This window comes from Bos mutus, chromosome 11 (genome assembly GCF_027580195.1).
Source record: "Bos mutus isolate GX-2022 chromosome 11, NWIPB_WYAK_1.1, whole genome shotgun sequence".
Classification (NCBI taxonomy): domain Eukaryota; kingdom Metazoa; phylum Chordata; class Mammalia; order Artiodactyla; family Bovidae; genus Bos; species Bos mutus.
The window spans coordinates 6,999,845-7,024,726 of record NC_091627.1 but is presented as its reverse complement, the minus strand read 5'-3'; the positions used below and the strand labels follow the sequence as shown (position 1 = coordinate 7,024,726).

Here is a 24,882-nt window from a genome sequence, read left to right as displayed (position 1 = left end):
TGTTATATCAAAAGTGTTCAACTTTGCTTCTGTAAAATACACTCTTGGAGACTTCCCTGCTGGTCTAGTGGTTAAGAATTCCCCTTGCAATCCAGGACACGTGGATTTGATCCTTGGTCAGGGAGCTAAGATCACACACGTTGCTGAGCAACTAAGCCTGTGGGCCACAACTTCTGGGTCTATGCACCAAAACTAAAGAGTCCATGCTCCACAGTGAAGGATGATGCATGACAGCGAAGATCCCGCATGCCGCAATTAAGAGCTGACGCAGCCAAATCAATTAAGCTTTTAAAAGACACTGTTAGGAGAAAAGAAAAACTACAGATTGAGAGAAAGTATTTTCAAATCACATATCCAGAGGAATGGATAAAGAAGATGTAGTACATATATAATGGAATATTACTCGGCCATTAAAACGAATGAAATACCTCCATTTGCCACAATGTCAATGGACCTAGAGACTGTCATACTGAGTGAAGTAAGTCAGACAGAGAAAGAGAAATGTTGTATGACATCCCTTATATGCACATTCTAACCAGAAATCATTCAAATGAATTTATTTACAAAGCAGAAACAGACTCACAGACTTAGACAATAAACTTATGGTTAGCAGCGGAGGAAGGATGCAGGGAAGGGACAGTTAGGGAATTTTGGATCAACATGTATACACTGCTATATTTTAAATGGATAACAACCAATGACAGATTGTATAGCACAGGGAACTCTGCTCAGTGATATATGTAACAGTGAAGAACTGACTCATTGGAAAAAACCCTGATGCTGGGGAAGGTTGAAGGCAGGAGGAGAAGGGGAAGACAGAGGATGAGATGGTTGGATGGCATCACCAACTCGATGGACATGAGTTTCAGCAGGCTGTGGGAGTTGGTGATGGGCAGGGAAGCCTGGCGTGCCGCAGTCCATGGGGTCACAAAGAGTCAGACACAACTGAGCGACTAAATTAAACGGAGATACATGTATGGTATGGCTGAGTCCCTTTGCTGTCCACCTGAAACTATCACAACAATTAACTGGCTATACTCCAAGATAAAATAAAAAGTTTAGGGACTTCCCTGGTGGTCCAGTGGTTAAGAATCCCCCTTGCAATGCCAGGGACTTAGGTTTGATCCCTTGTCGGGAACTAAGATCCCACATGTAATATAGCAACTAAGCCCGCACCCCGCAAGAGAAGCCCACAAGCCACAACTAGAGAATCGGTGCGCCACGACAAAAGATCCCACATGCAGCCAAATAAAAAGTTTAAACAATTAAAATAGAATAAAATAGAACAGACAAGAGTAAAAAACAAACGAAACAAAAAACCAAAATGAAATATGCCGGTGAGTATAAACTACACAGATTTCAAGGTTTAGCTGGAAAATATAAACTATTTTATTAATAATCTTACATTGATTATACTCTGAAATACTCCTTTTGATATATTATGTTAAATAAAGCATGTTATTAAAACTAATGTTGCCTGTTTCTTTTTAATATGGCTACTAGAAATTTTTAAATAATAATGGGACTCATTATATTTCTATTGGACAGCACAGCTTTGGACATTGTTGGGAAAATATATACCTGGGTATCAATGTCAGAAGTTTAAGGGAAACCAGTTAAACAACAGAAATACATCCATAATTTCAAAACTATCAAAGAAAAAAGGATAATAAAGAGAGCTGTAAACTTAATATAGGCTGTGTGTTGTGCTTAGTTGCTCGGTCATGTCTAACTCTTTGCAACCCCATGGACTGCAGCCTGTCAGGCTCTTCTGTCCAGGGATGCTAACACAAGAGAAATAATAATTTAAAGACATAGTGTAATGAGAACACAAAATAAAATGGTAGAAGTAACTCTAAATATATCAACAGTCATTACGAATGTAAATTGATTTCGTTTGTCTCCTTAAAGACAGAGAACGTCATATTGGATCAAAACAAAATACAATAGAGTGTTGGGTAGAAGGAACACTCTAAAGCAAAAGAAAAAGGAAAGACTGAAAATAAAATAATGGGAAAAGATACACCAGGCAAATAGGAGCCAAAAGAAAGCTGACATAGAATATTAATATCAGGCAAAATATACCTAAGGCCAAGAAATACTAAAAAGAGATAAAGAGGGACATGAGAAGATGATTAAAGTCACAAATCACCAAAAAGCCTCACCAGTAATAAGCTCTTCATATGTAACTACTAATCTTGAAATAAGTAAAGCAAAAACTGAAAGAATTAGTCTGAATAGAGGAATCACAAAAGGAACGGCTTCATAGTTGTCATGAATATACGAACATTTATTTAAAAAGTTGTCCCTGTGTTGGGTCATAAATGAAAGCCTGAGCAAACTGTGAAATGGATGTAAAGGAGGCCACATCCTCTACCCACAATGCAGCAAAATTAGAAGCAAAATAGCAAAAGCAGACTAACTATAGCTGTAACTTTGAAAACTAAAAAGCACACTTGTTGTAGGAACATTTCTTTTCTAGTCCTTATATTTCCTTCTTTGTGGAGGGAGCTAAATTAGTGTAGCACTCCCAGTCTCTCTCTGTCCCATGGAGGAAGAGTAACTCAGCTGGTCAATGTGGGGAAAATAAAATTGGCTGACTTGCTTTACCAGTGCGTTCTCTTGGCAAAACTCTGTTAGCCTTGGCCCTACTTCATTTTGTACTCCAAGGCCAAATTTGCCTGCTACTCCAGGTATCTCTTGACTTCCTACTTTTGCATTCCAGTCCCCTATGATGAAAAGGACATCTTTTTTGGGTGTTAGTTCTAGAAGGTCTTGTAGGTCTTCATAGAAAGGTTCAACTTCAGCTTCTTCAGCATTACTGGTCGGGGCACAGACTTGGATTACTGTGATAATGAATGGTTTGCCTTGGAAATGAACAGAGATCATTCTGTCGTTTTTGAGATTGCATCCAGTACTGCATTTTGGATTCTTTTGTTGACTATGATGGCCACTCCATTTCTTCTAAGGGATTCTTGGCCACAGTAGTAGATAAAATGGTTATCTGAATTAAATTCACCCATTCCAGTCCATTTTAGTTCACTGATTCCTAGAATGTCGATGTTCACTCTTGCCATTTCCTGTTTGACCACTTCTAATCTACCTTGATTCATGGCCCTAACATTCCAGGTTCCTATGCAATATTGTTCGTTATAGCATTGGACTTTACTTCCATCACCAGTCATACCAACAACTGGGAGTTGTTTTTGCTTTGGCTCCATCTCTTCATTCTTTCTGGAGTTATTTCTCCACTGATCTCCAGTAGCATATTGGGCACCTACCACCTAGGAGTTCATCTTTCAGTGTCCGATATTTTTGCCTTTTCATACTGTTCATGGGGTTCTCAAGGCAAGAATACTGAAGTGGTTTGCCATTCCCTTCTCGAGTGGACCACATTTTGTCAGAACTCTCCACCATGACCCATCTGTCTTGGGTAGTCCTACACGATGAGGCTCACAATTTCATTGAGTTAGACAAGGCTGTGGTCCATGTGATCAGTTTGATTACTTTCTATAATTGTGATTTTCATTCTGTCTGCCCTCTGAGGGATAAGGATGAGAGGCTTATGGAAGCTTCCTGATGGGAGAGACTGACTGTGGGGGAAACTGGGTCTTGTTCTGATGGGTGGGGCCATGCAGTAAATCTTTAATCCAGTTTTCTGTTGATGGTCAAGGCTGTGTTCCCTCCCTGTTGTTTGACCTGAGGCCAAACTATGGTGGAGCTAATGAAGATAATGGCGACCTCCTTCCAAAGGTCCCGTGCACGCACTGCCACACTCAGTGCCCCTGACCCTGCAGCAGGCTGCCGCAGACCCACGCCTCCCCCAGAGACTCCTGGACACTCACGGGCAAGTCTGGGTCAGTCTCTCGTGGGGTCACTGCTCCTTTCTGCTAGGTCCTGGTGCACACAAGGTTCTGTTTGTGCCCTCCAAGAGTCTGTTTCCCCAATCCTATGTAAATTCTGTAATCAAATCCCACAGGCCTCCGAAGTCAAATTCTCTGGGGGTTCTCAGTCCCTTTGCCAGATTCCAAGGCTGGAAAATCAGTTGAGCTATTTCAAATCTTAAAAGATGATGCTGTTAAAGTGCTGCACTCAATATGCCAACAAATTTGGAAAATACTCAGCAGTGGCCACAGGACTGGAAAATGTCAGTTTTCACTCCAATCCCAAAGAAAGGCAATGCTAAAGAATGCTCAAATTACCACACAATTGCACTCATTTCACATGCTAGCAAAGTAATGCTCAAAATTCTCCAAGCCAGGTTTCAACAGTACATTAATGGTGAACTTCCACACGTTCAAGCTGGATTTAGAAAAGGCAGAGGAACCAGAGATCAAATTGCAAACATCCTTGGATCATAGAAAAAGCAAGAGAATTCCTGAAAAACATCTACTTCTGCTTTGTTGACTACGCCAAAGCCTTTTACTGTGTGGATTGCAACAAACTGTGGAAAACTCTTCAAGAGATGGAATACCAGACCACCTTACCTGCCTCCTGAGAAATCTGTATGCAGATCAAGAATCAACAGTTAGAACCGGACATGGAACAACAGACTGGTTCCAAATAGGGAAAGGAGTATGACAAGGCTGTATAATGTCACCCTGCTTATTTAACTTCTATGCAGAGTACATCATGTGAAATGCAGGACTGGATGAAGCACAAGCTGGAATCAAGATTGCCAGGAGAAATACCAATAATCTCAGATACGCAGATGACACCACCCTTATGGCAGAAAGTGAAGAGGAACTAAAGAGTCTCTTGATGAAAGTTAAAGAAGAGGGTGAAGAAGCTGGCTTAAAACTTAATGTTCAAAAAACTAAGATCATGGTATCTGGTCCCATCACTTCATGACAAATAGATGGGGAAACAGTGAAAACAGTGAGAGACTTTCTTTTCTTGGGCTCCAAAATCACTGCAGATATTGACTGCAGTCATGAAATCAAAAGGTGCTTGCTCCTTGGAAGAAACACTATGATCAACCTCAGTTCAGCTCAGTCCCTCAGTTGTGTCCGACTCTTTGCGACCCCATGAATCGCAGCACGCCAGGCCTCCCTGTCTATCACCAACTCCCGGAATTCACTCAGACTCACGTCCATCGAGTCAGTGATGCCATCGAGCCATCTCATCCTCTGTCATTCCCTTCTCTTCCTGCCCCCAATCCCTCCTAGCATCAGAGTCTTTTCCAATGAGTCAACTCTTCGCATGAGGTGGCCAAAGTACTGGAGTTTCAGCTTTAGCATCATTCCTTCCAAAGAAATCCCAGGGCTGATCTCCTTCAGAATGGACTGCTTGGATCTCCTTGCAGTCCAAGGGACTCTCAAGAGTCTTCTCCAACACCACAGTTCAAAAGCATCAATTCTTCATCGCTCAGCCTTCTTCACAGTCCAACTCTCACATCCATACATGACCACAGGAAAAACCATAGCCTTGACTAGACAGACCTTTGTTGGCAAAGTAACGTCTTTGCTTTTGAATATGCTATCTAGGTTGGACATCATAACTTTCCTTCCAAGGAGTAAGCATCTTTTAATTTCATGGCTGCAGTCACCATCTGCAGTGATTTTCGAGCCCCCAAAAATAAAGTCTGACACTGTTTCCACTGTTTCCTCATCTATTTCCCATGAAGTGATGGGACCGGTTGCCATAATCTTCGTTTTCTGAATGTTGAGCTTTAAGCCAACTTTTTCACTCTCCACTTCTTTTGTCAAGAGGCTTTTTAGTTCCTCTTCACTTTCAGCCATAAGGGTGGTGTCATGTGCATAGCTGAGGTTATTGATGTTTCTCCCGGCAATCTTGATTCCAGCTTGTGTTTCTTCCAGTCCAGCATTTCTCATGATGTACTCTGTATATAAGTTAAATAAGCAGGGTGACATTATACAGCCTTGATGTACTCCTTTTCCTATTTGGAACCAGTCTGTTGTTCCATGTCCAGTTCTAACTGTTGCTTCCTGACCTGCATACAAATTTCTCAAGAGGCAGATCAGGTGGTCTGGTATTCCCATCTCTTTCAGAATTGTACACAGTTTATTGTGATCCACAGTCAAAGGCTTTGGCATAGTCAATAAAGCAGAAATAGATGTTTTCTGGAACTCTCTTGCTTTTTTGATGATCCAGCGGATGTTGGCAATTTGATCTCTGGTTCCTCTGCCTTTTCTAAAACCAGCTTGAACATCAGGAAGTTCATGGTTCACATATTGCTGAAGCCTGGCTTGAGAATTTTAGTATTACTTTACTAGCATGTGAGATGAGTGCAATTGTGCAGTAGTTTGAGTATTCTTTGGCATTGCCTTTCTTTGGGATTGGAATGAAAACTGACCTTTTCCAGTCCTGTGGCCACTGCTGAGTTTTCCAAACTTGCTGGCATATTGAGTGCAGCACTTTCACACCATCATCTTTCAGGATTTGGAATAGCTCAACTGGAATTCCATCACCTTCACTACTGTGATAATGAATGGTTTGCCTTGAAATGAACAGAGATCATTCTGTCGCTTTTTTGAGATTGCATCCAGTACTGCATTTTGGATTCTTTTGTTGACTATGATGGCCACTCCATTTCTTCTAAGGGATTCTTGGCCACAGTAGTAGATAAAATGGTTATCTGAATTAAATTCACCCATTCCAGTCCATTTTAGTTCACTGATTCCTAGAATGTCGATGTTCACTCTTGCCATTTCCTGTTTGACCACTTCTAATCTACCTTGATTCATGGCCCTAACATTCCAGGTTCCTATGCAATATTGTTCGTTATAGCATTGGACTTTACTTCCATCACCAGTCATACCAACAACTGGGAGTTGTTTTTGCTTTGGCTCCATCTCTTCATTCTTTCTGGAGTTATTTCTCCACTGATCTCCAGTAGCATATTGGGCACCTACCGACCTAGGGAGTTCATCTTTCAGTGTCCGATATTTTTGCCTTTTCATACTGTTCATGGGGTTCTCAAGGCAAGAATACTGAAGTGGTTTGCCATTCCCTTCTCGAGTGGACCACATTTTGTCAGAACTCTCCACCATGACCCATCTGTCTTGGGTAGTCCTACACGATGAGGCTCACAATTTCATTGAGTTAGACAAGGCTGTGGTCCATGTGATCAGTTTGATTACTTTCTATAATTGTGATTTTCATTCTGTCTGCCCTCTGAGGGATAAGGATGAGAGGCTTATGGAAGCTTCCTGATGGGAGAGACTGACTGTGGGGGAAACTGGGTCTTGTTCTGATGGGTGGGGGCCATGCAGTAAATCTTTAATCCAGTTTTCTGTTGATGGTCAAGGCTGTGTTCCTCCCTGTTGTTTGACCTGAGGCCAAACTATGGTGGAGCTAATGAAGATAATGGCGACCTCCTTCCAAAGGTCCCGCACGCACTGCCACACTCAGTGCCCCTGACCCTGCAGCAGGCTGCCGCAGACCCACGCCTCCCCAGAGACTCCTGGACACTCACGGGCAAGTCTGGGCCAGTCTCTCGTGGGGTCACTGCTCCTTTCTGCTAGGTCCTGGTGCACACAAGGTTCTGTTTGTGCCTCCAAGAGTCTGTTTCCCCAATCCTATGTAAATTCTGTAATCAAATCCCACAGGCCTCCAAGTCAAATTCTCTGGGGTTCTCAGTCCCTTGCCAGATTCCAAGGCTGGAAAATCAGTTGAGCTATTTCAAATCTTAAAAGATGATGCTGTTAAAGTGCTGCACTCAATATGCCAACAAATTTGAAAATACTCAGCAGTGGCCACAGGACTGGAAAATGTCAGTTTTCACTCCAATCCCAAAGAAAGGCAATGCTAAAGAATGCTCAAATTACCACACAATTGCACTCATTTCACATGCTAGCAAAGTAATGCTCAAAATTCTCCAAGCCAGGTTTCAACAGTACATTAATGGTGAACTTCCACACGTTCAAGCTGGATTTAGAAAAGGCAGAGGAACCAGAGATCAAATTGCAAACATCCTGGATCATAGAAAAAGCAAGAGAATTCCTGAAAAACATCTACTTCTGCTTTGTTGACTACGCCAAAGCCTTTTACTGTGTGGATTGCAACAAACTGTGGAAAACTCTTCAAGAGATGGAATACCAGACCACCTTACCTGCCTCCTGAGAAATCTGTATGCAGATCAAGAATCAACAGTTAGAACCGGACATGGAACAACAGACTGGTTCCAAATAGGGAAAGGAGTATGACAAGGCTGTATAATGTCACCCTGCTTATTTAACTTCTATGCAGAGTACATCATGTGAAATGCAGGACTGGATGAAGCACAAGCTGGAATCAAGATTGCCAGGAGAAATACCAATAATCTCAGATACGCAGATGACACCACCCTTATGGCAGAAAGTGAAGAGGAACTAAAGAGTCTCTTGATGAAAGTTAAAGAAGAGGGTGAAGAAGCTGGCTTAAAACTTAATGTTCAAAAAACTAAGATCATGGTATCTGGTCCCATCACTTCATGACAAATAGATGGGGAAACAGTGAAAACAGTGAGAGACTTTCTTTTCTTGGGCTCCAAAATCACTGCAGATATTGACTGCAGTCATGAAATCAAAAGGTGCTTGCTCCTTGAAGAAACACTATGATCAACCTCAGTTCAGCTCAGTCCTCAGTTGTGTCCGACTCTTTGCGACCCCCATGAATTGCAGCACGCCAGGCCTCCCTGTCTATCACCAACTCCCGAATTCACTCAGACTCACGCCCATCGAGTCAGTGATGCCATCGAGCCATCTCATCCTCTGTCATTCCCTTCTCTTCCTGCCCCAATCCCTCCTAGCATCAGAGTCTTTTCCAATGAGTCAACTCTTCGCATGAGGTGGCCAAAGTACTGGAGTTTCAGCTTTAGCATCATTCCTTCCAAAGAAATCCCAGGGCTGATCTCCTTCAGAATGGACTGCTTGGATCTCCTTGCAGTCCAAGGGACTCTCAAGAGTCTTCTCCAACACCACAGTTCAAAAGCATCAATTCTTCATCGCTCAGCCTTCTTCACAGTCCAACTCTCACATCCATACATGACCACAGGAAAACCATAGCCTTGACTAGACAGACCTTTGTTGGCAAAGTAACGCCTTTTGCTTTTGAATATGCTATCTAGGTTGGACATCATAACTTTCCTTCCAAGGAGTAAGCATCTTTTAATTTCATGGCTGCAGTCACCATCTGCAGTGATTTTCGAGCCCCCAAAAATAAAGTCTGACACTGTTTCCACTGTTTCCTCATCTATTTCCCATGAAGTGATGGGACCGGTTGCCATAATCTTCGTTTTCTGAATGTTGAGCTTTAAGCCAACTTTTTCACTCTCCACTTCTTTTGTCAAGAGGCTTTTTAGTTCCTCTTCACTTTCAGCCATAAGGGTGGTGTCATGTGCATAGCTGAGGTTATTGATGTTTCTCCCGGCAATCTTGATTCCAGCTTGTGTTTCTTCCAGTCCAGCATTTCTCATGATGTACTCTGTATATAAGTTAAATAAGCAGGGTGACATTATACAGCCTTGATGTACTCCTTTTCCTATTTGGAACCAGTCTGTTGTTCCATGTCCAGTTCTAACTGTTGCTTCCTGACCTGCATACAAATTTCTCAAGAGGCAGATCAGGTGGTCTGGTATTCCCATCTCTTGAAGAATTTTCCACAGTTTATTGTGATCCACACAGTCAAAGGCTTTGGCATAGTCAATAAAGCAGAAATAGATGTTTTCTGGAACTCTCTTGCTTTTTTGATGATCCAGCGGATGTTGGCAATTTGATCTCTGGTTCCTCTGCCTTTTCTAAAACCAGCTTGAACATCAGGAAGTTCATGGTTCACATATTGCTGAAGCCTGGCTTGGAGAATTTTTAGTATTACTTTACTAGCATGTGAGATGAGTGCAATTGTGCAGTAGTTTGAGTATTCTTTGGCATTGCCTTTCTTTGGGATTGGAATGAAAACTGACCTTTTCCAGTCCTGTGGCCACTGCTGAGTTTTCCAAACTTGCTGGCATATTGAGTGCAGCACTTTCACACCATCATCTTTCAGGATTTGGAATAGCTCAACTGGAATTCCATCACCTTCACTAGCTTTGTTTGTAGTGATGCTTTCTAAGGCCCACTTGACTTCACATTCCAGGATGTTTGGCTCTAGGTCAGTGATCACACCATCGTGATTATCTGGGTGGTGAAGATCTTTTTTGTACAGTTCTTCTGTATATTCTTGCCACCTCTTCTTGATATCTTCTGCTTCTGGTAGGTCCATACCATTTCTGTCCTTTATTGAGCCCAACTTTGCATGAAATGTTCCCTTGGTATCTCTAATTTTCTTGAAGAGATCTCTAGTCTTTCCCATTCTGTTGTTTTCTTCTATTTCTTTGCATTGATCGCTGAAGAAGTCTTTCTTATCTCTTCTTGCTATTCTTTGGACCTCTGCATTCAGATGCTTATATCTTTCCTTTTCTCCTTTGCTTTTTGCTTCTCTTCTTTTCACAGCTATTTGTAAGGCCTCCCCCAGACAGCCATTTTGCTTTTTTGCATTTCTTCCATGGGGATGGTCTTGATCCCTGTCTCCTGTACAATGTCACGAACCTCATTCCATAGTTCATCAGGCACTCTGTCTATCAGATCTAGGCCCTTAAATCTATTTCTCACTTCCACTGTATAATCATAAGGGATTTGATTTAGGTCATACCTGAATGGTCTAGTGGTTTTCCCTACTTTCTTCAATTTAAGTCTGAATTTGGCAATAAGGAGTTCATGATCTGAGCCACAGTCAGCTCCTGGTCTTGTTTTTGTTGACTGTATAGAGCTTCTCCATCTTTGGCTGCAAAGAATATAATCAATCTGATTTCGGTGTTGACCATCTGGTGATGTCCATGTGTAGTCTTCTCTTGTGTTGTTGGAAGAGGGTGTTTGCTATGACCAGTGCATTTTCTTGGCAAAACTCTATTAGTCTTTGCCCTGCTTCATTCTGTATTCCAAGGCCAAATTTGCCTGTTACTCCAGGTGTTTCTTGACTTCCTACTTTTGCATTCCAGTCCCCTATGATGAAAAGGACATCTTTTTTGGGTGTTAGTTCTAGAAGGTCTTGTAGGTCTTCATAGAAAGGTTCAACTTCAGCTTCTTCAGCATTACTGGTTGGGGCATAGACTTGGATTACTGTGATATTGAATGGTTTGCCTTGGAAATGAATAGAGATCATTCTGTCGTTTTTGAGATTGCATCCAAGTACTGCATTTCGGACTCTTTTGTTGACCATGATGGCCACTCCATTTCTTCTGAGGGATTCCTGCCTGCAGTAGTAGATATAATGGTCATCTGAGTTAAATTCACCCATTCCAGTCCACTTTAGTTTGCTGATTCCTAGAATGTCGACGTTCACTCTTGCCACCTCCTGTTTCACCACTTCCAATTTGCCTTGATTCATGGACCTGACATTCCAGTTTCCTATGCAACATTGCTCTTTACAGCATTGAACCTTGCTTCTATCACCAGTCACATCCACAGCTGGGTATTGTTTTTGCTTTGGCTCCATCCCTTCATTCTTTCTGGAGTTATTTCTCCACTGATCTCCAGTAGCATATTGGGCACCTACTGACCTGGGGAGTTCCTCTTTCAGTATCCTATCATTTTGCCTTTTCATACTGTTCATGGGGTTCTCAAGGCAAGAATACTGAAGTGGTTTGCCATTCCCTTCTCCAGTGGACCACATTCTGTCAGATCTCTCCACCATGACCCGCCCATCTTGGGTTGCCCCACGGGCATGGCTTAGTTTCACTGAGTTAGACAAGGCTGTGGTCCTAGTGTGATTAGACTGACTAGTTTTCTGTGAGTATGGTTTCAGTGTGTCTGCCCTCTGATGCCCTCTTGCAACACCTACCATCTTACTTGGGTTTCTCTTACCTTGGGTGTGGGGTATCTCTTCACGGCTGCTCCAGCAAAGCGCAACCATTGCTCCTTACCTTGGACAAGGGGTATCTCCTCACTGCCGCCCTTCCTGACCTTCAATGTGGGATAGCTCCTCTAGGCCTTCCTGCGCCCTCGCAGCCACCGCTCCTTGGACATGGGGCTGGTCCTCCTGGCCGCCGCCCGTGGTCTCCGGTGTGGGGTTGCTCCTCTTGGCTGCTGCCCTTGGGGCATGGGGTCCTCCTGGCTTCTGCCCCTGACCTCGGATGTGGGGTATTAAAAAACAGAAACATTACTTTGCCCACAAAGGTCTGGCTAATCAAAGCTATGGTTTTTCCAGTAGTCATGCATAGATGTGAGAGTTGGACTAAAAAGGAAGCTGAACACTGAAGATGTTATGGTTTTGAGCTGTGGTGTTTGAGAAGACTCTTGTCCCTTGACAGCAAGGAGATCAAACCAGTCAATCCTAAAAGACATCAGTCCTGAATATTCATTGGAAGGACTGATGCTGAAGCTGAAACTCCAATACTTTGGCCACCTGAGGCCAAGAACTGACTGTTTGGAAAAGATCCTGATGCTGGGAGAGATTGAAGGCGGGAGGAGAAGGGGATGACAGAGAATGAGATGGTTGGATGGCATCATTGACTTGTTGGACTTGAGTTTGAGCAAGCTCCAAGAGCTGGTGATGGACAGGGAAGCCTGGTGTGCTGCAGTCCATCGGGTCACAGAGTCGGACATGACTGAGTGACTTAACTAGAAGTAGACTAGAGGATGATTAAAGTCACAAATCACCAAAAGGACTCGCCTGTAATAAGCTTTTTATATGTAACTACTAACCTTGAAATAAGTAAAGCAAAGACTGGAAGACTTAGTTTGATTTGAGGAATCGCAAAAGGATTAGGTTCATAGTTGTCATGAATACATGAACATTTATTTCAAAAAATTGTCCTTGCATTGGATCATAAACGAAAGCCCGAGCAAATTTTGAAGTGGATGTGAAGCAGATCACAACGCAGGTACCTATACTGCTACCTACAGTGCAGCAAAATGAAAAGTCAGCAACAGTAGCAAAGGCACACCAACTATAGCCGTAACTTTGAAAACTAAATAGCACACTTGAGGAATATTTCTTTCCAATCCTTACGTTTCCTTCTTGTGGAGGGTGCCACATTGGTGTAGCACTCCCAGTCTCTCTCTGCCCCATGGAGGAAGAGTAACTCAGCTGGTCAATGTGGGGAAAATAAAATGGACTTTCTTGATTTACCAACTTCCTTCCTCTTCTTGGGAGTGAGCTTCTTATAGGCAGCTCTGTCCCCCATCCACTGCCCACAGCGTCACAGAGACTAGGCTTTAGGCTGCCAAATCCCCATTTTCAAGATTCGTTGTTGTACAGGCACTAAGTCACGTCCGACTGTTTGCAACCCCATGGACTGCAGCGTACCAAGCTTCCCTGTCCTTCACTACCTCCTGGAGTTTGCTCAGACTCGTCCACTGAGTTAGTGATGCTGTGTGACCACCTCATCCTCTGCCTCCCTCTTCTCCTTTTGCCTTCAATCTTTCCCAGCATCAGAGTCTTCCAGCGAGTTGGCTTTTCGCATCAGGTGGCCAAAGTATTGGAGCTTCAGCTGCAGCATCAATCCTTCCAATGAACATTTGGGGTTGATTTCCTTTAGGATTGACTGGTTTGATCTACTTCCTGTCCAAGGGACTCTCAGGAGTCTTCTCCAGCACCACAGTTCGAAAGTGTCAATTCTTCGGCGCTCAGACTTCTTTATGGTCCAACTCTCACATCCATACATGACTGCTAGAAAAATCATAGCTTTGACTACATGGACCTTTGTCAGCAAAGTTATGTCTCTGTTTTTAATATGGTGTTGAAGTTTGTCATAGCTTTCCTTCCAAAGAGCAAGCATCTTTTAATTTCATGGCTGCAGTCACCAGTATTAGAAAACCCATTTGACTGTCACATCTACCGTCATCCTCATCTTCCAACCTTCTCTTAATCAGTTAAAAAAACAAACACAAAACCCTCCCCTCACTCTTCACCTTGTCTCTGAGTTCAGAAACTAGGCATTTGAGAGAGGAAAGGGAAGTTGTTTACTGAGTACCCACGCCCAAAGACATCAACAGAAATTGCAATGGGAATTATGAAATATCTGGTACTGAGGATAAAGAAAAAAATACAAAAAAAGACTTGTAGAATGGAGCCACAATGACACTTGTAGAGAAATATATACTCTTAAGTGCATTTACTCTAAAACAAGAATGATTTAAACATAAAGGAGTAAAGCTTTCAACTAAAGAAGCAAAAAAAAAAAACAGTTGAAGGCCGTAAACAGTAAAAAGCACAAATGAAAAGGAAGCAATCACAAAAATGATCAACAGAGCTAAAAGTTGTTTCTTTGAAAAGGCAATAATACAAACATCAAGCAAAATTAATCAAGGAAAGAAGAAAAAAGGCACAAATATCTAATACTAAGAATGAAAGGAAGACGAAAGTACATATACAGAGGATTTAAGAATCATATGCTAGGAGCAACTTTATGCCACTCTGTATGAAAACATGAAATAGAGAATTTGTAGAAAAATAGAGATGATTAAAGTGTACTCAAGAAGATGAAAAAATAAATACATTAGTGACCATTAAAGGAAAAAAATTAGTATTTTAAAAATCACCCCTATAAACTGGTGGCTGCGGTTGACATGGGAACTCTACTCAGTACTCTGAAATGGCCTACGTGGAAAAAGAATCTAAAAACCAGTGGATATATGTGTATGTATAACAGATTCGTGTTGCTGTACACCTGAAGCTAAGAAAACATTTTAAATCAACTATACACCAATAAAAGTATTTTACAAAGTCACCCCTTTCCACCTCCCCAAGGAAACCACATAGACAGTGGAGAGGAATGAGACAGGGCTATTCCTTAGAAGCAGGCAGGAACGGCTGGAGACCTGGACGACCTCGCTGAGGTGTGCTCCATTCCTGCCCTTGTCACTATTTGCTTTCACACTTGAGCTCACAGGGCTTCCCAGGGGGCTCTAGCAGTAAAGAACCCGCCTGCCAACACAGGAGATAAAAGAGATGAGGGTTCCATCCCCTGGCGGGGAAGATCCCTGGAGGAGGGCATGGCTACCCACTGCAGTATTCCTGCCTGAAGAATCCCATGGACAGAGGAGCCTGGAAGGCTGTAGTCCATGGGGTTGCAAAGAGTTGGACACGACTGAAGTGACTTAGCATGCATGCATGCACTGAGTTCATAAGTTTCCAGTATTCCTGAGCACAGGCACTGAGTTCATAAGTTTCCAGTATTCCTGAGCACATGCACTGAGTTCATAAGTTTCCAGTATTCCTGAGCACATGCACTGAGTTCATAAGTTTCCAGTATTCCTGAGCACATGCACTGAGTTCATAAGTTTCCAGTATTCCTGAGCACAGAAATCCTGAGCTGGATTTCTGCCATAGGTGTAGCCCGAATACAAGCAGAGATACCACATGTCCCATTCTACTTTGAGAAATAAACGCTGCAAGAAATACCATAGGAGTGGAGAGTTCCCTGGTGGTCCAGTGGTTAGGATTTGGTGCTTTCGCTGCTGTGGCCTGGGTTCAATGCCTGGTCAGGGAACTGAGATCCTGCAAGCCACGTGGCACGGCCAAAAAAAGAAAGAAGTAATGTAGCGGTGGCGTGATGTCTTACCCGGTCTTAGGACTCCCCGGCACGTATATGCTCTTCAAAATCCCACATTTGGGGCCTGACTCTCCTTCTCTGTTTTTCTTTTTAAAGAGCTTATTTATTTATTTCATTTTGGCTGTGCCAGGGCTTTCTCTAGTTGCGGCTGCCGTGTTTGGACTTCTCGTTTCAGTGGCTTCTCTCGTGGCGGAGCACAGGCTCTAGGCGCAGGGGCTTCAGTAGTTGTGGCCCACGGGCTTAGCTGGCCCGAGGCTCGTGGAATCCTCTCTCACCAGGGATGGAGCCCGGGTCCCGTGCATTGGCAGGTGGAGTCTCAACCGCTGTACCACCAGGGAAGCCCCCTCTCTCTTTCTCTGCCTTTCAAACAGCTCCATAGGGTCCCTCATTACGGGCCGGTCCTGTTCTTTCTTTTTTATTGCCACACCAACCTAATCCTGAACTGAAGGTCAGACTGTGGTCCCAGCAGTTCCGTCCCTGGATGAATCCAATTTTCTAATGCCCTCCCGTCATGTAGTTTGAACATGATGGAAGCAGGGGTAAGTCACAATCAGGAAAGCAGTAACCAGTTGAATGTATGCAATAAATATATTTTCAGTCAATAACTATGTGATTGGGGCTTCTTAATGAACGAAGTGGAGAAGCTCTAAACTTCAGACTAATCCTTTATCACTGCTCCTGCCTGTGGTTCTAAGATGTGCAGAGGATCTCAGGTCTCCATGCCAACCACCCAATCCCATTACCCTCAACCCCCCACCACGTCCTGAGAAATGCTGACCAATGGCCCAGCCTCTGCCTGGCCCACAGTTGGCCCTTGCTCAATATACGGTGGATCACCTTCCCCCCAACCCCATGCCAACACAGAGTTTAGCCCAGCAGCACCTCCTCCAGGAGGAAATTTCCTCTATTAGAAGGCAGAAGTGGAGAAGTTCTAAACTTCAGACTAATTCTTCAGAGGATTACTGAACTCGGAGTTTGAAGGGACACAGAGAAGGCAATGGCACCCCACTCCAGTACTCTTGCCTGGAAAATCCCATGGACAGGGGAGCCCAGTAGGCTGCAGTCCATGGGGTCGCTAAGAGTCCAGCATGACAGAGCGACTTCACTTTCACTTTTCACCTTCATGCATTGGAGAAGGAAATGGCAACCCACTCCAGTGTTCTTGCCTGGAGAATCCCAGGGACGGGGGAGCCTGGTGGGCTGCCGTCTATGGGGTTGCACAGAGTCGGACACGACTGAAGCGACTTAGCATAGCATAGCATACTCAGGGATCCACTCACTTCTCAGATGAGAAGTATAAAGGTCAAGATGGGCCTGCCTGATAGCTCAGTTGATAAGGAATCCGCCTGCAATGCAGGAGACCCCAGTTCAATTCCTGGGTCTGGCAGCTCTGCTGGAGATGGGATAGGCTACCACTCCAGTATTCTTGGGATTCCCTTGTGGGTCAGCTGGTAAAGAATCCACCTGCAATGCGGGAGACCTGGGTTGAATCCCTGGGTTGGGAAGATCCCTTGGAGAAGGGAAAGGCTACCCACTCCAGTATTTTGGCCTGGAGAATTCCATGGACTACAGTCCATGGAGTAGCAAAGAGTTGGACATGGCTGAGCGACTTTCACTTAGTGAATGAATGTTCACAGAGCATTCGGGATACTTGGGTGAATAGCCCACTGAAAGAGACTAGTGTTTCTTCCCTATTAGCACTGATATTTTAAGGCATTCATATCGATCAGTGTATAGTTCTTCGGTGTATTCTTTCTACCTCTTCTTAATTTCTTCTGCTTCTGTTAGGGCCTTGCTATTTCTGCCCTTTATTGTGCCCATATTTACATGAAATGTTCCCTTGGTATCTCCAGTTTTCTTGAAGAGATGTCTAGTCTTTCCCATTCTATTGTTTTCCTCTATTTCTTTGCGTTGTTCACTTAAGAAAGCTTTCTTACATCTCCTTGCTATTCTCTGAAACTCTGCATTCAGTTGGGTATACCTTTCCCTTTCTCCCTTACCTTCTGTTTCTCTTCTTTCCTCTGCTATTTATAAGGCCTCCTCAGACAACCACAAATGCCTTCTTGCATTTCTTTTTCTTTGGGATGGTTTTGGTCACCGCCTCCTGTACAATGTTATGAACCTCCGTCCGTAGTTCTTCAGTGATTGACCCGTGCGATAGATCCCAGGAGGTTACATTTGCTGGAAGTGTACATGAAAATTAGTGTGTGACTTTGTGTGACCCCCCACCTCTCTGCACACCCCTCTTTCTTCCTCCCTTCTTCCAGAAACATCAAGGGTCTGGGAGAACCGCTCTTGTGTGAATAAGGCTCTCATAGACGCCTCGCATTTGCCTCTTAGACTGAGAACTAGACCTTGGGATGGGAAAGCCATGAGGGCGGGCTCGTTTCTCTCTTACTCGAGACTGTACCCCACTCCCTGGCACGGGGCTGCCTGCATCAACTAGAAGCCTAATAAGTCTGGTCAAATGCGTGAGCGCAGAACGTTAGACTTGCTTCAACGTCAGGGTCACAGCCGATTAGTCTCCCAGCTTCTTGGACTAGGAGACCTGGAGAGGGGAGTGGCACCCACACCGTTCAGGTGCAAAACTGAGACACTGGGGCTTCATCCTGTGAGGACCCAGAAGACTGCGACCTGGGCTGACTTAGGCTTCATTCTACCCTTCCCCCACCCTTCCACCCTCCTCCCCTCTCGTCCCTCCCCCACCTTAGGAAATTCCAGCTGGAAATTTTGGCAGAGGCCACAGTCCATGGGGTCGCAAAGAGTCGGACACTAAGCACAGCACAGCAAGGCAGTTCTCTGATAAGCCTCTGGGTGAAAACCTGGGTCCTTTTATGTAATTTTAGCTCAGTTGGTAAAGAATCTGCCTGCAGTGCAGGAGACCTGGGTTCAATCCCTGGGTTGGGAAGACCCCCTGGAGAAGAAAATGGCAACCCACTCCAGTATCCTTGCCTGGAAAATCCCATAGACAGAGAAGTCTGGTGGGCTGCAGTCTGTGGGGTGGCAAAGAGTCGGGCACGACTGAGCGACTAACACTTTATGTAATTGCTGTTCTCCCCAGTCGCCTTCCATCTCCTCTCAAAAGTTCCATGGAACTCACATGTTGGGGGGTCATCACTTCACTGGGGCGGGGATGCAGCCCGTGATGACTGAGAAAGAGCTTCAGCAGGTGGCTGGGCCCCAGCCCTCTTTGGACCACTGTTCCCCTGCCACCGTTTCTTCCCTGTGGATTGGAAGAATCCAAGATGCCCTCCGGCTCTGGTTCCGGTACGCTAGGAAGAATCCAAGATGCCCTCCGGTTCTGGTTCCGGTACGCTAGGATTGCCTTCTTTTATGGATCACACTCCTTAGCAACGGGTTTTGAGCAAGTCGCCAAAGCATCTGCTAGTTCATCTATAAAATAGGTACCTTACCGGAGGCAGCCTGTCAGCTAGAGTGGATTCTCACCCCTTGCTGGGGGCTCGTTGGGTCCACCTGGGAGGTGGCCCCTGGCACTTAGTTAGGAGTTCAGACCTTAGTGTCTGGCAAGGCTGGCTTTGGGTTCCAGCCTCATCAAGGACTGACTGTATGACAACTTAAACTCTCTGACCCTCAGTTTCCTCATCTGTGAAAAAACAACCTTAATAGATCCTTACTTCCCTGTTAGGACACCAGATCCACAAGCTCATAGCACATGTTAAGTGTCTACTCAGTGCTATCACTTTGCTGGTGGCTGAGAGCTGCAGGGGTCAAGGCGACCACACTGGCCTGGAGCAAGTCACCAGAGACAGAGCTGGGATTCCATTTGATTGCAGACCAGTTCTTTTTCTTTTTTTGGAATTTCTGACACCAAACGACCCTTTTGAATCATTCTTTCTTTTCTTTTTATAAAGTGAAGTATAGTTAATCAAACCAATCAGTTATAAAGGAAATCAACCCCGAATATTCATTAGAAGGACTTGCTGGAACGGAATCCAATACTTTGGCCACCTGATGCTAAGAGCCGAATCACTGGAAAAGACCCTGATGCTGGGAAAGATTGAAAGCAAAAGAAGAAGGAGGCGGCAGAGAATGGTTAGATAGCATCACTGACTCAATGGACATGAATTTGAGCAAACTCTGGGACATAGAGGAGGACAGAGGAGCCTGGTGTGCTGCAGTCCAAGGTGTCGCAAAAGTAGGACACAACTTAGTGACTGAATAACAACTAGTTAATTTACCATGTTGTGTTAGTTTCTGATTCAGTTTTATACATATACATAACTTCCCAGGTAGCATTAGTGTAAAGAACCCACCTGCCAATGCAGGAAATATAAGAGACATGGGTTTGATCTCTGGATCAGGAAGATCTCCTGGAGGTGGGCATAGCAATCCACTCCAGTATTTTTGCCTGGAGAATCCCATGGGCAGAAGAGCTTGGTGGGCTACAGTCCATAGGGTTGCAGAGTTAGACACCACTGAAGTGACTTAGCATGCATATATTTATTCTTTTTCATATTCTTTTCCATTATGGCTTGCTGCTGCTACTAAGTCGCTTCAGTCGTGTCCGACTCTGTGCAACCCCATAGACGGCAGCCCACCAGGCTCTCCTGTCCCTGGGATTCTCCAGGCAAGAGCACTGGAGTGGATTGCCATTTCCTTCTCCAATGCATGAAAGTGAAAGGTGACAGTGAAGTCGCTCAGTCATGTCCGACTCTTAGCGACCCCATGGACTGCAGCCCACCAGGCTCCTCCATCCATGGGATTTTCCAGGCAAGGGTACTGGAGTGGGTTGCCATTGCCTTCTCCGATTATAGCTTATTACAAGATATTGAATATGGTTCCCAGACCAATTCGTGAGGCCCTGGGGAGGGCCACCAAGGCAGCAGTGAGCCCTGCATGTTCTTGACCCCCCACCCTGTCCCTGCCCCACTTGCCCTTGGGCCATTTTCTGAGAAGCCCAGGACCCCATGGGCCCCCAAGCTTCTGTAAGGGTCTGACTGATTTCTGGCAGGGACCAGCCTGACAAGCCTCCATCCCACCTGATCTGTCTTCCCTCCCTGGTCTGTGCTGCTGGGTTCACAGAGATCGGCCTCCCCGCCCTGGGAGGCAGCAGCAGATCCTGCCCACTGCTTTGCTGCCTCAGAGAAAACCCTGTTCCAGCTCAGTGGCAGGAGAGGCGATCCAGGGTAACAGCTCCCCGAGCCAAGTGACCCAGCTTCCCCAGATCCCCGGGTTAAAGGAGAACTGCAGCCTTGACCTTGGCTGGTCCCTGTTGCGCGTGTGCCTTGGAGAAATCACGCTTTGAGCTGTAGATGTGTGCGCACCGTGACACACCAGCCAGCCCCACCCCACATCACCCTGCCTTCTGAAGCCTTGCTAAGACTTCTGCAGTGGAGAATCTTGCCATGCACTTGAGTTATTATTGGTGGACTCCTCCAGAGCCCTCACAGTAATAAAATGTCCCACTGAGTGAGTGCCATTCTGAACGGTGCCAAGAACTACTGGTATCTCTCCTTCAATCCACCCAGGCAAGCCTGAGGAAGTGGCTCTTACTGCTATTCTATCCCTGTTTGACAGCTGGGCAGACGGGGGTTGTGAGGGTAGCTTGCCCAAGGACACATCCGGCCAGGAAGTGGAAAGCAAAATTTAAACCCTTATCCACTGGACTCCAGGTTTTGACTTCCTTACTGGGCAGCCTCCACCCTGCCTGCTGGGACCCGAGTTCCCTGAGGGCTGAGGCTGCTTCTGGTGCTGCCTCCAGGGCCCAAGGCAAGGCCCAGAAACTGGTTGACATCTAGTTGGCATCGAATTAATACAGTGTCTACCGAGAGAACCAGTTCAATGAAAGAAAGAGCGTATCTCACCAGATAGATGGGTGTGTGGTCAGAAGCTCTTCAACTCCCGGACCGGCGGGACCCCAGGTCCTGCGGAGTTTTGACATCACTCCCTAAACCCTATGCTGGATAGGACTCAAGGGTGTAAACTAGAAAGTAGAGGTGGTAATAGGGAGCCACAGATGGTGTGGGAGCAGGGTAGTGGTGAACGCAGTGCAGACCGACACTGCTTATCCTATGCAAGTGGGTACTGGAGGAAACAGCCCAGTTCTCAGAGAAGTGGACAGACTCGGCGAGCCACGAGGGAAGACGAGGACAGACTCAAGAGTCGACCCCACTTCCCAAGTCACTGTGAACACGCTGGATCCATCCGGTCAGTCCTCTCCGCAGGGCCTGGCCCCAGTCATCCAATGGCCTTCTTAGGGAGAAGGGGACGGTCAGCGGGGAGGCCTGGAGATTAAGATTTGGGAAAGTGGGGTTCTTTCATCTGCCTTCTGCGGCTGTGATGGAGGCTGTGGAGGAGAGTTGACGCCCCAGAGCTCAGGGGCTGGGCACGCGGAACACGGATGCTCGGGCTCGGCTCACCGGGTAGGTAGGGCGCACGCTTCAGGCGCACAGGCTAGGGGTCTCCAGTTGGGATGCATAGGGCTGGGGTGCAGGGACCCGGGTGCACAGGCTGGGGAGCACTAGACTGGGGCGCTCGGGCCGGAGTTCAAGGGCCTGGGCACCCACTGGGGCGCAGCACCCGGGGCGCACCGGGGAGCCGATCCCCGCGCCCTCGCGGCCGGGACGCCCGGCTGCTACAGGAGGTACCGCTCGCGCCGCCGGTGTGTAACCTGATATTTTTCAGCACGGCCCCCCAGAGGAATTTTTCCATTACCCAGGCAGCGCCGCACGCCGCAGCCTTTCCTCTCGGCCCGCCTGGCTTGCCCGCCGCCCCCCGCCATCCCCCGCCCCGCGCAGCCCCTCCGGGCCGCGGAGCCGAGGCACTTTGTGCAAATGTAACCTTTCCGCAGGCCCCGCCTCCGCCAGGAAGCTGCGCGCCGGGTTGCCAGGAACGCGGCTCGGCGCACTTGGAGCTGGAAGGCGGCCCGTTAATCAGCGGCGGCTGACAGAAAATCAGACAGCCCGGGCGGCCGGCCGGCCTCGGGCCTCTCCCTCCCGGCGCCTCCGCGCCTCGCTCGCTGCGCGCCGGCTCTTTGTTCCCCCGGCTCGCCCTGCTCTTCCCGGCGAAGGGCTGCGTCTCTCCATCACGCCCCCTTTCCCTCCCCGATGCTCCGTCCTCTCCTCCCTTGCTTCCCGCTCTCTCCCCATCCTGTCAGATTGCCTCGACCTCGCTTCCTTTCCTTCTCCTGGACCGCAGCACGTCAAAGTAGAGGCGCTCACTCACCCCGTTCTTCGCCAGCCTCTTGTGGGGAGGTTGGGCTCCCCAGAGTGTGCCTCTTGGTAACATCTTCCCCACCATCCCGCCTCCCCCTCGCCGGGATCTCAGAGCTGGCCCGCGCCCCAGATAGAAGGATCTTAGGCAGAGCTTTATGAATGACCTTAGGGTGGAGGAATGCATGAAATCCTTGAAATGATATGTCCCACTCTGGGTGCTTGGCGAGGTGGCGGGTAGCGGGTGGGATGTCCAAAGGTTTCGTGGGTTTTTCAAAGTAGTCAGTGACTCAGAAAAGTTAGAAATCACAGCCCTAGAGATGCTTCCCTTGCATCTTCATCATTCAGCACGTATTTATGGAGACCCGCTACAGGCCAGGTGCGCGCCAAGTCCCGCAGCTACAGCCGTGAACTCCAGAGGAGGACTCTCATATTAGAAATACTACATGCAAATGACATTACAGGTGCCCCGGAGCTACGCAGTCACTGGGGAGAGGCTGAGCGCAGTGATAGGTGAGCCCAGTCTGGGCTGGGGCAGGGGTGGTGTCTGAGGACTTCATAGGTCCCTAGGTCCTACTCAGCTTGCACTCCAGCCTCCCCACTGCAGAGCAGGGGCCAGGCCAAGGCAGCTCTTCTCCGCTGTGTTCCCACAGTCACCATAAAAAGTAGTCAAAGCATGCTGGGCGGGAGGAGGAGGGGGGAGCCGGGGACCCTAGGACCCCCACCCTGTGCTCTCTCCAAGGCAGTAGAGCTGGCAGAGTGACTGACCCAAAAGTCACGTGTTCTATGTGGACAGTCTCAAAACGTGAGTGTGGGTTTGTTTTCTTTTTAGTGTTTATTTGGCTGCGCTAGGTCTTTGTTGCTGCATGCTACATGTTGCAGCATGTGGGCTCTAGTTCCCGGACCAGGGATCGAACCCAGGCCCCCTGCATTGGGAACGTGGAGTCTTAGCCACTGGACCACCAGGGAAGTCCTTGGGTTTGTTTAGTAGTAAGAACACTTGCTAGCATCCATGGAGCGACTGCTCTGCAGCAGGCGCCGAGCTAAGCGTTTTACATGCATCATCTTTCATTCGATTATTCCTTCGCTTGCCAGGCACCCTGCCAGACGTTGGCAAGGGGCACTCCTTGCCCTCATGGAGCTCACAGTCTGCTAGAGCAGAGACAATAGACAATGATGTCACAGCCAGTGACAGGGGCTGGGAATGAAATATGCAAGGTAATGAGAGAGACAGCAAGCAGTGTGTATGACAGGAGGCAGGTGGTAGCTATGCTGGCTAGGGATAGTCAAGGAGGCCATCCCCGAGGAAGGGGTATTCAAACAATAGAAAGGGGCGAGCAGAAGCTGGTCCCCTGAAGGGCTGGTTCCCTGAAGAGCCAAAAAGGAACTTCCCAAGCAGAGGGAGCAGTCCACAAAACGTTCTACCATTCTTACAACTACGTTGGGAGATGGATGCCACTACTGTGCCCATTTTACAGATGAGGAAACTGAGGCTCAAAAAATAGAATTCCTTCTGGCCTGAGGTTACCCCGCTAGGAACAAGCAAAGCAGGTCCTGGAATCCAGGCCTTCCCCCCAACACTTTCCACTTTCTCCTCCTGCTCCCCCACTCTCCACCTCCTTCCTGGTCAGCAGGCCCTCTGTGGAGAGAGCAGTGGGTGGCAGTATTCAGTGCAAAGTGCTCTACTCTGGACCAGGAGGCCTGAGTTCTAGTCCCTTCTCTGCCTCTCCCCGCAGGGTGACCTTCGGCAGTTCATCTACTCTCTCTGGAGCTTGGTTTCCCCCTCTGTTATAAGGATGATAAAGGCATGCCTGTCACAAGGTCGCAGTCCAGTGAGGTCAAGGGCATGGAGTGTTTAGCAGAAACATTGCACACAGAATGGAGAAGGCAATGGCACCCCACTCCAGTATTCTTGCCTGGGAAATCCTGTGGGCCGAGGAGCCTGGCGGGCTGCAGTCCAGGGGGTCGAAAGAGTCGGACACGACTTAGTGACTAGACCAGCACCACCTGCACCCAGGAAGTGACGCCAGATTAAATGAAGGGTCGGAACTGAAGTAGGTGGTTTCTGGGACTTCCCTGGTGGCCCAGTGGCTAAGATTCTGTGCTCCCAAAGCAGGGGGCCCAGGTTCGATCCCTGGTCCGGGAACTAGATCCCACATGCTGCAACTAAAGATC

General features: G+C 46.8%; 1 long non-coding RNA gene across 5 annotated transcripts in view; it reads right to left on the bottom strand.

Annotated features, from left to right (window-relative positions):
• Positions 1-22,847, bottom strand: part of LOC138989821 (uncharacterized) — a 40,317-nt gene extending 17,470 nt beyond the window's left edge. For 3 of the 5 annotated variants that reach the window (XR_011465955.1, XR_011465957.1, XR_011465958.1), the window contains exons 1-3: positions 22,721-22,847; positions 17,536-17,716; positions 11,943-12,107 (exon numbers count right to left, since the gene is read on the bottom strand). This is a non-coding gene — a long non-coding RNA (uncharacterized lncRNA). Of the gene's footprint in view, positions 1-11,902; positions 12,108-15,384; positions 15,481-17,535; positions 17,717-22,720 lie in introns of all 5 variants that reach the window. The other 2 variants (XR_011465959.1, XR_011465956.1) reach the window with 2 other exon arrangements.
• Between the last annotated feature and the right edge of the window lie 2,035 nt (positions 22,848-24,882).